Genomic DNA, 10000 nt, shown 5'->3' on the forward strand with positions numbered 1-10000 from the left:
GACACCTACATTATTAATCTCCCTCCCCCAATGTCGCAGCAACCTACCTACATTTATTAACCCCTAATCTGCCGCCCCCAATGTCGCCGCAACCTACCTACACTTATTAACCCCTAATCTGCCGCCCCGACATCACAGACACCTACATTATACTTATTAACCTCTAATCTGCCGCTCCGGACATCGCCGTCACCTACATTATACTTATGAACCCCTAATCTGCTGCCCCTAACATCGCAGACACCTACATTATATTTATTAACCCCTAATCTGCTGTCCACAACATCGCAGACACCTACATAATGTTATTAACCTCTAATCTGCCGCCCCCAACGTCGCCGCCACTATAATAAACATATTAACCCCTAAACCGCCGCACTCCCGCATCACAAACACTAGTTAAATATTATTAACCCCTAATCTGCCGCCCCTAATATCGCCGCCACCTACCTACATTTATTAACCCCTAATCTGCCGCTCCCAACGTCGCCACCACTATATTATATTTATTAACCCCTAAACTTAAGTCTAACCCTAACACCCCCTAACTTAAATATAATTAAAATAAATCTAAATAAAACCTACAATTATTACCTAAATTATTCCTATTTAAAACTAAATTTCTCCAACATAGGTGTGTCCGGTCCACGGCGTCATCCTTACTTGTGGGATATTCTCTTCCCCAACAGGAAATGGCAAAGCTGGTCACATGATCCCTCCTAGGCTCCGCCTACCCCAGTCATTCTCTTTGCCGTTGTACAGGCAACATCTCCACGGAGATGGCTTAGAGTTTTTTAGTGTTTAACTGTAGTTTTTATTATTCAATCAAGAGTTTGTTATTTTAAAATAGTGCTGGTATGTACTATTTACTCTGAAACAGAAAAGAGATGAAGATTTCTGTTTGTATGAGGAAAATGATTTTAGCAACCGTTACTAAAATCGATGGCTGTTCCACACAGGACTGTTGAGAGGAATTAACTTCAGTTGGGGGAACAGTGAGCAGACTTTTGCTGCTTGAGGTATGACACATTCTAACAAGACGATGTAATGCTGGAAGCTGTCATTTTCCCTATGGGATCCGGTAAGCCATTTTTATTACAGAAAGAAAAAAGGGCTTCACAAGGGCTTTCTAAGACTGTAGACATTTTCTGGGCTAAATCGATTTATATTTTATACTCCATAGCCTTGAGGAATTATTTTAATCTTGGGAATTATGTAAAATAACCGGCAGGCACTGTATTGGACACCTTATTCTCTAGGGGCTTTCCCTAATCATAGGCAGAGTCTCATTTTCGCGCCTGTATTGCGCACTTGTTTTTGAGAAGCATGACATGCAGATGCATGTGTGAGGAGCTCTGATACATAGAAAAGACTTTCTGAAGGCGTCATTTGGTATCGTATTCCCCTTTGGGCTTGGTTGGGTCTCAGCAAAGCAGATACCAGGGACTGTAAAGGGGTTAAATATAAAAACGGCTCCGGTTCCGTTATTTTAAGGGTTAAAGCTTCCAAATTTGGTGTGCAATACTTTTAAGGCTTTAAGACACTGTGGTGAAATTTTGGTGAATTTTGAACAATTCCTTCATACTTTTTCGCAATTGCAGTAATAAAGTGTGTTCAGTTTAAAATTTAAAGTGACAGTAACGGTTTATTTTAAAACGTTTTTTGTACTTTGTTATCAAGTTTTTGCCTGTTTAACATGTCTGAACTACCAGATAGACTGTGTTCTGAATGTGGGGAAGCCAAGGTTCCTTCTCATTTAAATAGATGTTATTTATGTGACACAAAATTTAGAGAAAATGATGCCCAAGATGATTCCTCAAGTGAGGGGAGTAAGCATGGTACTGCATCATCCCCTCCTTCGTCTACACCAGTCTTGCCCACACAGGAGGCCCCTAGTACATCTAGCGCGCCAATACTCCTTACTATGCAACAATTAACGGCTGTAATGGATAATTCTATCAAAAACATTTTAGCCAAAATGCCCACTTATCAGCGAAAGCGCGACTGCTCTGTTTTAGAAAATACTGAAGAGCATGAGGACGCTGATGATATTGGTTCTGAAGGGCCCCTACACCAGTCTGAGGGGGCCAGGGAGGTTTTGTCTGAGGGAGAAATTTCAGATTCAGGGAAAATTTCTCAACAAGCTGAACCTGATGTGATTACATTTAAATTTAAACTGGAACATCTCCGCGCTCTGCTTAAGGAGGTGTTATCCACTCTGGATGATTGTGAGACTTTGGTCATTCCAGAGAAACTATGTAAAATGGACAAGTTCCTAGAGGTCCCGGGGCCCCCCGAAGCTTTTCCTATACCCAAGCGGGTGGTGGACATTGTAAATAAAGAATGGGAAAGGCCCGGTATACCTTTCGTCCCTCCCCCCATATTTAAAAAATTGTTTCCTATGGTCGACCCCAGAAAGGACTTATGGCAGACAGTCCCCAAGGTCGAGGGGGCGGTTTCTACTCTAAACAAACGCACCACTATACCCATAGAAGATAGTTGTGCTTTCAAAGATCCTATGGATAAAAAATTAGAAGGTTTGCTTAAAAAGATGTTTGTTCAGCAAGGTTACCTTCTACAACCAATTTCATGCATTGTTCCTGTCACTACAGCCGCGTGTTTCTGGTTCGATGAGCTAGAAAAGGCGATCAATAATAATTCTTCTTCTTATGAGGAGATTATGGACAGAATTCGTGCTCTCAAATTGGCTAATTCTTTCACCCTAGACGCCACTTTGCAATTGGCTAGGTTAGCGGCGAAAAATTCTGGTTTTGCTATTGTGGCGCGCAGAGCGCTTTGGTTAAAATCTTGGTCAGCGGATGCGTCTTCCAAGAACAAATTGCTTAACATTCCTTTCAAGGGGAAAACGCTGTTTGGCCCTGACTTGAAAGAGATTATCTCTGATATCACTGGGGGCAAGGGCCACGCCCTTCCTCAGGATAGGTCTTTCAAGGCCAAAAATAAACCTAATTTTCGTCCCTTTCGCAGACACGGACCAGCCCCAAGTGCTACGTCCTCTAAGCAAGAGGGTAATACTTCTCAAGCCAAGCCAGCCTGGAGACCAATGCAAGGCTGGAACAAAGGAAAGCAGGCCAAGAAACCTGCCACTGCTACCAAGACAGCATGAGATGTTGGCCCCCGATCCGGGACCGGATCTGGTGGGGGGCAGACTCTCTCTCTTCGCTCAGGCTTGGGCAAGAGATGTTCTGGATCCTTGGGCGCTAGAAATAGTCTCCCAAGGTTATCTTCTGGAATCCAAGGGGCTTCCCCCAAGGGGGAGGTTCCACAGGTCTCAATTGTCTTCAGACCACATAAAAAAACAGGCATTCTTACATTGTGTAGAAGACCTGTTAAAAATGGGAGTGATTCATCCTGTTCCATTAGGAGAACAAGGGATGGGGTTCTACTCCAATCTGTTCGTAGTTCCCAAAAAAGAGGGAACATTCAGACCAATCTTAGATCTCAAGATCCTAAACAAGTTTCTCAAGGTTCCATCGTTCAAAATGGAAACCATTCGAACTATTCTTCCTTCCATCCAGGAAGGTCAATTCATGACCACGGTGGATTTAAAGGATGCGTATCTACATATTCCTATCCACAAGGAACATCATCGGTTCCTAAGGTTCGCATTCCTGGACAAGCATTACCAGTTTGTGGCACTTCCGTTCGGATTAGCCACTGCTCCAAGGATTTTCACAAAGGTACTAGGGTCCCTTCTAGCGGTGCTAAGACCAAGGGGCATTGCAGTAGTACCTTACTTGGACGACATTCTGATTCAAGCGTCGTCCCTTCCTCAAGCAAAGGCTCACACGGACATTGTCCTGGCCTTTCTCAGATCTCACGGGTGGAAAGTGAACGCAGAAAAAAGTTCTCTGTCTCCGTCAACAAGGGTTCCCTTCTTGGGAACAATAATAGACTCCTTAGAAATGAGGATTTTTCTGACAGAGGCCTGAAAATCAAAACTTCTGAACTCTTGTCAAATGCTTCATTCTGTTCCTCTTCCTTCCATAGCGCAGTGCATGGAAGTAATAGGTTTGATGGTAGCGGCAATGGACATAGTTCCTTTTGCACGCATTCATCTAAGACCATTACAACTGTGCATGCTCAGTCAGTGGAATGGGGACTATACAGACTTGTCTCCGACGATACAAGTAAATCAGAGGACCAGAGATTCACTCCGTTGGTGGCTGTCCCTGGACAACCTGTCACAGGGGATGAGCTTCCGCAGACCAGAGTGGGTCATTGTCACGACCGACGCCAGTCTGGTGGGCTGGGGCGCGGTCTGGGGACCCCTGAAAGCTCAGGGTCTTTGGTCTCGGGAAGAATCTCTTCTACCGATAAATATTCTGGAACTGAGAGCGATACTCAATGCTCTCAAGGCTTGGCCTCAGCTAGCAAAGGCCAAGTTCATACGGTTTCAATCAGACAACATGACGACTGTTGCGTACATCAACCTTCAGGGGGGAACAAGGAGTTCCCTGGCGATGGAAGAAGTGACCAAAATCATTCAATGGGCGGAGACTCACTCCTGCCACTTGTCTGCAATCCACATCCCAGGAGTGGAAAATTGGGAAGCGGATTTTCTGAGTCGTCAGACATTTCATCCGGGGGAGTGGGAACTCCATCCGGAAATCTTTGCCCAAATCACTCAATTGTGGGGCATTCCAGACATGGATCTGATGGCCTCTCGTCAGAACTTCAAGGTTCCTTGCTACGGGTCCAGATCCAGGGATCCCAAGGCGACTCTAGTAGATGCACTAGTAGCACCTTGGACCTTCAAACTAGCTTATGTATTCCCGCCGTTTCCTCTCATCCCCAGGCTGGTAGCCAGGATCAATCAGGAGAGAGCATCGGTGATCTTGATAGCTCCTGCGTGGCCACGCAGGACTTGGTATGCAGACCTGGTGAATATGTCATCGGCTCCACCATGGAAGCTACCTTTGAGACGAGACCTTCTTGTTCAAGGTCCGTTCGAACATCCGAATCTGGTCTCACTCCAACTGACTGCTTGGAGATTGAACGCTTGATCTTATCAAAGCGAGGGTTCTCAGATTCTGTCATTGATACTCTTGTTCAGGCCAGAAAGCCTGTAACTAGAAAAATTTACCACAAAATATGGAAAAAATATATCTGTTGTTGTGAATCTAAAGGATTCCCTTGGGACAAGGTAAAAATTCCTAAGATTTTATCCTTCCTTCAAGAAGGATTGGAAAAAGGATTATCTGCAAGTTCCCTGAAGGGACAGATTTCTGCCTTGTCTGTGTTACTTCACAAAAAGCTGGCAGCTGTGCCAGATGTTCAAGCTTTTGTTCAGGCTCTGGTTAGAATTAAGCCTGTTTACAAACCTTTGACTCCTCCTTGGAGTCTCAATTTAGTTATTTCAGTTCTTCAGGGGGTTCCGTTTGAACCCTTACATTCCGTTGATATTAAGTTATTATCTTGGAAAGTTTTGTTTTTGGTTGCAATTTCTTCTGCTAGAAGAGTTTCAGAATTATCTGCTCTGCAGTGTTCTCCTCCTTATCTGGTGTTCCATGCAGATAAGGTGGTTTTACGTACTAAACCTGGTTTTCTTCCGAAAGTTGTTTCTAACAAAAACATTAACCAGGAGATAGTCGTGCCTTCTTTGTGTCCGAATCCAGTTTCAAAGAAGGAACGTTTGTTGCACAATTCGGATGTTGTTCGTGCTCTAAAATTCTATTTAGATGCTACAAAGGATTTTAGACAAACATCTTCCTTGTTTGTTGTTTATTCTGGTAAAAGGAGAGGTCAAAAAGCAACTTCTACCTCTCTCTCTTTTTGGATTAAAAGCATCATCAGATTGGCTTACGAGACTGCCGGACGGCAGCCTCCTGAAAGAATCACAGCTCATTCCACTAGGGCTGTGGCTTCCACATGGGCCTTCAAGAACGAGGCTTCTGTTGATCAGATATGTAGGGCAGCGACTTGGTCTTCACTGCACACTTTTACTAAATTTTACAAGTTTGATACTTTTGCTTCTTCTGAGGCTATTTTTGGGAGAAAGGTTTTGCAAGCCGTGGTGCCTTCCATCTAGGTGACCTGATTTGCTCCCTCCCTTCATCCGTGTCCTAAAGCTTTGGTATTGGTTCCCACAAGTAAGGATGACGCCGTGGACCGGACACACCTATGTTGGAGAAAACAGAATTTATGTTTACCTGATAAATTACTTTCTCCAACGGTGTGTCCGGTCCACGGCCCGCCCTGGTTTTTTAATCAGGTCTGATAATTTATTTTCTTTAACTACAGTCACCACGGTATCATATGGTTTCTCCTATGCAAATATTCCTCCTTTACGTCGGTCGAATGACTGGGGAAGGCGGAGCCTAGGAGGGATCATGTGACCAGCTTTGCTGGGCTCTTTGCCATTTCCTGTTGGGGAAGAGAATATCCCACAAGTAAGGATGACGCCGTGGACCGGACACACCGTTGGAGAAAGTAATTTATCAGGTAAACATAAATTCTGTTACTTACCTACAAAATAAACCCTAAGCTAGCTACAATATAACGAATAGTTAAATTTTATCTATCTTAGGTTTTATTTTTATTTTACAGGCAAGTTTGTATTTATTTTAACTAGGTAGATATAATTAAATTCCCTAAATTAAATACAATTAACTAAATTCAATAAAATTAGCTAAATTACAAAAAAACCCACTAAATTACAGAAAATAAAAAACAAATTATCAGATATATAAACTAATTACACCTAATCTAATAGCCCTATCAAAATACAAAAAGCCCCCCCAAAATAAAAAAAACCCTAGCCTAAACTAAACTACCAATAGCCCTTAAAAGGGCCTTTTGCAGGGCATTGCCCCAAAGAAATCAGCTCTTTTACCTGAAAAAAAATACAAACAACCCCCCAACAGTAAAAAACACCACCCACACAACAAACCCCCCAAATAAAACCCTAACAAAAAAAAACCTAAGCTCCCCATTGCCCTGAAAAGGGCATTTGTATGGGCATTGCCCTTAAAAGGGTATTTAGCTCTATTGCTGCCTAAAGCCATAACCTAAAAATCAAACCCACCCAATAAACCCTTAAAAAAACCTAACACTAACCCCCTGAAGATCCACTTACAGTTTTGAAGATCCGACATCCATCCTCAACGAAGCCGGGAGAAGTCCTCATCGAATCGACAAGAAGTCCTCAACGAAGCCGGGAGAAGTGGTCCTCCAGACGGGCAGAAGTCTTCATCCAGACGGCATCTTCTATCTTCATCCATCCAGCACGGAGCGGGTCCATCTACAAGACATCCGGCGCGGAGCATCCTCTTCCAACGACGACTACCCGACGAATGAAGGTACCTTTAAGTGACATCATCCAAGATGGCGTTCCTTAGAATTAAGGTTGAAAAAATCCTATTGGCTGATGCAATTAGCCAATAGGATTGAACTTCAATCCTATTGGCTGATCCAATCAGCCAATAGGATTGAGCTTGCATTCTATTGGCTGTTCCAATCAGCCAATAGAATGCAAGCTCAATCCTATTGGCTGATTGGAACAGCCAATAGAATGCCAGCTCAATCCTATTGGCTGATTGCATCAGCCAATAGGATTTTTTCAACCTTAATTCTAAGGAACGCCATCTTGGATGACGTCACTTAAAGGTACCTTCATTCGTCGGGTAGTCGTCGTTGGAAGAGGATGCTCCGCGCCGATGGACCCGCTCCGCGTCGGAAGAATGAAGATAGAAGATGCCGTCTGGGTGAAGACTTCTGCCCGTCTGGAGGACCACTTCTGCCGGCTTCGTTGAGGACATCTTGCAGCTTGGATGAAGACTTCTCCCGGTAAGTGGATCTTCAGGGGTTAGTGTTAGGATTTTTTAAGGGTGTATTGGGTGGGTTTTATTTTTAGGTTAGGGCTTTGGGTCGCAATAGAGCTAAATGCCCTTTTAAGGACAATGCCCATCAAAATGCCCTTTTCAGGGCAATGGGGAGCTTAATTTTTTTAGTTAGGCTTTTATTTGGGGGGTTGGTTGTGTGGGCGGTGGGTTTTACTGTTGGGGGCGTTGTTTGTATTTTTTTTACAGATAAAAGAGCTGATTTCTTTGGGGCAATGCCAAGCAAAAGGCCCTTTTAAGGGCTATTGGTAGTTTAGTTTAGGCTAGGGTTTTTTTTATTGTGGGTGGGCTTTTTTTATTTTGATAGGGCTATTAGATTAGGTGTAATTAGTTTAAAGATCTTGTAATTTGTTTTTTATTTTCAGTAATTTAGTGTTTGTTTGTTTTTGTAATTTAGCTAATTGTTTTGAATTTAGTTAATTGTATTTAATTTAGGGAATTTATTTAATTGTAGTGTAGAGATAGGTGTTAGTGTAAGACAGGTTAGGTTTTATTTTACAGGTCAATTTGTATTTATTTTAGCTAGGTAGTTAGTAAATAGTTAATAACTATTTAGTAACTATACACTATACACACAACAGCAAGGGCACTATAAAGGCAAGCTTCTCAGTTATCTGTATTACTTGAGATACCTATTTTGTCAGTATCAATATATTATGTCTTTGTGGTGCTAGCATTTAATGCAAAACATTTGAGAACAATTGGGATTAGAATCCCTGGAAGGAAATGCTTGTATAGCACTCTTTGCCCAGACTGATATGTAGAGGCGCAAATTAAATTAAAATATAAATTTTATTCAATCTCAGTTAAAAGATGGGTAAACACAAACATTTAAAATTGCTCTATCGTATATGGCTGGGATGAATAAACTGTGAGATCTGTTAATTATTAATCTGGCCTTTATAGCATGAATTAGTCATCAGTTCTCACTGGTTTATATTTATCAGTCTACTATTTACTAACTATTCTACCTAGTTAAAATAAATACAAAGTTGCCTGTAAAATAAAAATAAACCCTAAGCTAGATACAATGTAACTATTAGTTATATTGTAGCTATCTTAGGGTTTATTTTACAGGTAAGTATTTAGTGTTAAATTGGAATTATTTAGGTAATGATAGTAATATTTATTTAGATTTATTTTAAATATATTTAAGTTAGGGGTGTTAGGGTTAGGGTTAGACTTAGATTTAGGGGTTAATAAATTTAATATAGTGGCGGCGACGTTGGCGGCGGCAGATTAGGGGTTAATAAATGTAGGTAGGTGGCGACAATGTTAGGGGCGGCAGATTAGGGGTTAATAATATTTAACTAGTGTTTGCGAGGCGGGAGAGCGGCGGTTTAGGGGTAAATATGTTTATTATAGTGGCGGCGATGTCGGGAGCGGAACATGAGGGGTTAATAATTTTCTTTTAGTGTTTGCGATGCGGGAGGGCCTCGGTTTAGGGGTTAGTAGGTAGTTTATGGGTGTTAGTGTACTTTTTAGCACTTTAGTTATGAGTTTTATGCTACAGTGTTGTAGCGTAAAACTCATAACTACTGACTTTAGAATGCGGTACGAATCTTGACGGGATAGGCTGTACCGCTCACTTTTTGGCCTCCCAGGACAAGCTCGTAATACCGGCGCTATGGAAGTCCCATAGAAAAAAGACTATGCAATTTGCGTAAGTTGATTTGCGGTAAGGCCAAAAAAGTGTGCGGTGCCCCTAAATCTGCAAGACTCATAATACCAGCGGTAGTGAAAAAGCAGCGTTATGAGGCTTAACGCTGCTTTTTTACTCATAACGCAAGACTTGTAATCTAGCCGTGTGTTTGTAATTGAAGTGGATTTAATAAGCTCTATTGTATACTGGTAGGTAAACAGTATCTCATAAAATACACAAAATGCTGTATATCAGGGTTCCAGTAAGGCGCTGTCCTCTATAACTGATGGAAGTGGATTAGGGAACCACTAAAAACAACCGACAAGGCTATGCTCCGCCCATGACCTCAATGACACAATATGATGACATTGCGTGGGTTTTATTATGATGTACGTTTAGCTGTATGCTATGGCTCTTTCTAGGAATAAAGTGGGCATGTGTAATTCCTACTTATATATCCACTTGGATGACTTTACTTGAAATCCGTTCATGTATA

General features: G+C 42.1%; 1 protein-coding gene across 1 annotated transcript in view; it reads left to right on the plus strand.

The window, feature by feature from the left end:
- LOC128665748 (zinc finger protein 585A-like) overlaps positions 1-10000 on the plus strand; it is a 202444-nt gene that overhangs the window by 1350 nt on the left and 191094 nt on the right. The window lies entirely within an intron of this gene.

The sequence above is a fragment of the Bombina bombina genome, chromosome 7, assembly GCF_027579735.1.
Source record: "Bombina bombina isolate aBomBom1 chromosome 7, aBomBom1.pri, whole genome shotgun sequence".
NCBI classification, from domain to species: domain Eukaryota; kingdom Metazoa; phylum Chordata; class Amphibia; order Anura; family Bombinatoridae; genus Bombina; species Bombina bombina.